Here is a 2,498-nt window from a genome sequence, read left to right as displayed (position 1 = left end):
GTGTGGTAGGAGATAATGGATTGCTTCATACATATCACTTTGTGTTTTGATTTTTGCTGGTAACGCTCAGGGGTGGGGTGGGGGTGGGGATACTTTCCCCAGCGACTATCATCCCATCTGTACGCACAACTCTGAATGTCTGGTGGAGCTATCAGAAAATGTTCTCGGGACATTTAAAAAACACACCACAGAGTCATGAAGCCATCTGTTTAGTGTTTATTAGTGCCAAATGATACCTTTTTTTCCCTAATCAGTGAGTCACCAAAAGACACGGTCAACACTTCAATGCTATGATTATCTGAGTAGTTAAACAGCTCAATGGTGGCGMGGCATTGGGAGGGGATAGACCAGGTTGGTGGTCTCCATTTTTATAAAYGAGGACCAGATAATTTGTTCCAACWATTGATAAATTACAATTCTCAACCTCCTTTGGAAAGTTTTATCCAGGGTGTTGGAAGGGAGACTCCAACCAGATCTTCACCCTGGCTGAGATGTTAAGTGGGTCATGGATGTTTGACTCTCTGGTCTTTTGTGAAATTAGAGAAGGCTTATAACRGTGTTCCCTGAGGTGTTTATTAAGAAAGTGCTGATTTAAAGGGCTATTTGGTCCCCACATGACCAAGCCAAGAACTGTGTCTGAATGCTTGGCACAAAGTCAAGCTCTATACGATTGGACTCTGTCAGCGCTGTCCCTTGTCTCTGATCTCATTTGTGGTGTTCAAGAAACAGATCTCAAGGCACAGGCATTAACAGGAAGTCTGATTTGGGAACTTCAGGGTCTCGTCTTTGATTTGTGCAGGTGATGTGGTTCTGTTGGCGTCTTTGGGCGATGACCGTCCAGCATGTGCTGGGCTGGTTTGTAGCAAGTGTGAGGAGTCATCTTCTCTAAGTGTGAGGTCATGGTTCTGAACTAGAAKAAAGTGTGGTGCTCCCTCTGACTCTGAGGTGAGTCTCTGCTTCAAGCTGAGGATTTCAAGAATCAGGGATTCTTGCTCAAAGAGATGTGAGGATATAGTGAGGATATATATATATATATGGAGAGCTCAGAGTAGAACTGCTGAGTCTCACATTGAGAGGAGTCAGCTGAGGTGGTTCCTTCCTGATTAGGATGACTCCTGGAAATCCACTTGAAGGATTTCCAGCCGCATCGCACTGGGAGAACTCACTGGAGGGATTATGGATCCTCTCTGACCTGCACACCTTGGAATCATCCCCGGGAGGAGCTAGAGAGAGTTGCTGGTTGCAGGGATATTTGAGTTTCCCTCTTAAACCTGTTGCCTCAGCTGTGGAAAATGGATTACGTTTGATTGATGACAATTCTTTGTTAAACTTCAGAAGATGCCTCATCGAAACAAACTGCAGAAGATCAGTTAAAATTGTTTTTTTTATTTTTCTTTCAGCTTTGCCTACCAGGAATTAGTTGTTTGATTTCACAGGTTTTCTGTTATAAATCTGAAATAAAGCTTTCAGTACTTTTTATCAGAGGATGTGAAATTCAGAAAAGTGTGCAGTCAGTGCTGTAGAAGCGAACATTAAATCTGTGGTCAAATTAGCCTTTGAATAACTTACAGGAAATGTGCGCATATTTTTGCATTTTGAAGAGTTTGATCGTTGTATTGTAAAWGTTTTATTTTCTTTATATTTTTGACTTGTATTTGAATGTTTGCATTATGTAAAGTTTTGTCAGAGTGAAATGCCTCATGTACAGATGTTAAAAKCCAGCAAACATTAACACTGGTCAATACACAGTACGTTATGAAAATGCCTTTATGATTTATTCTCATCTTTTTTTTAGTCGTATGAACAGGGAGTTATCTGCTTTCAGACATTTCTTTTTTTCAACATATTTCTGCCTCAAAGTTGCCTTTTATAATGACTCATWTGTTGGCATCCTTTGTTTCTGGTGGTTTGTTTGTGGACCAGGTGTGAGTTTCCCCAGTGAAGATAGTGTTAACAGCAACACTGTAGACCTGCATCTTTGAGAGGAAAACTCAGCGTCAGGTGTTTTCAGGTATGAAGGAGACATGATGAGCAGGAAGTCAAACCTCAGTGTGACAGGCAGCATCGTGCATGTTCTACTGTTCTACTGTGTAGCCTTTACCTTCTGTCTGTAAAACCTTTAATCTGTAACTCCCTGCAGAGATTACAAATGATAACTGCTAAAATAAACTGCTGAAATACCTGACCATTGACTAAATGTCTCTCATTAAAACTAAAAAAATGTTTCAATTACTAATAGTAATTAAGGACTTTTTGATGTGAAAAGAGAACCACAATCAACAAAAAAATGTTAAAGCTGCTCCCAGTGGCTTGTTAGGGTCCATCCATCCATCCATCCATTTTCTTCCGCCTATCCGGGGTCGGGTCGCGGGGGCAGCAGCTTCAGAAGGGAGGCCCAGACCTCCCTTTCCCCAGCCACTTATTCCAGCTCCTCCGGGGGAACTCCAAGGCGTTCCCAGGCCAGCCGAGAGACATAGTCCCTCCAGCGTGTCCTGGGT

Source organism: Austrofundulus limnaeus, unplaced genomic scaffold (assembly GCF_001266775.1).
Source record: "Austrofundulus limnaeus strain Quisiro unplaced genomic scaffold, Austrofundulus_limnaeus-1.0 Scaffold161, whole genome shotgun sequence".
NCBI lineage: Eukaryota > Metazoa > Chordata > Actinopteri > Cyprinodontiformes > Rivulidae > Austrofundulus > Austrofundulus limnaeus.
This window is presented reverse-complemented; position numbering follows the sequence as displayed.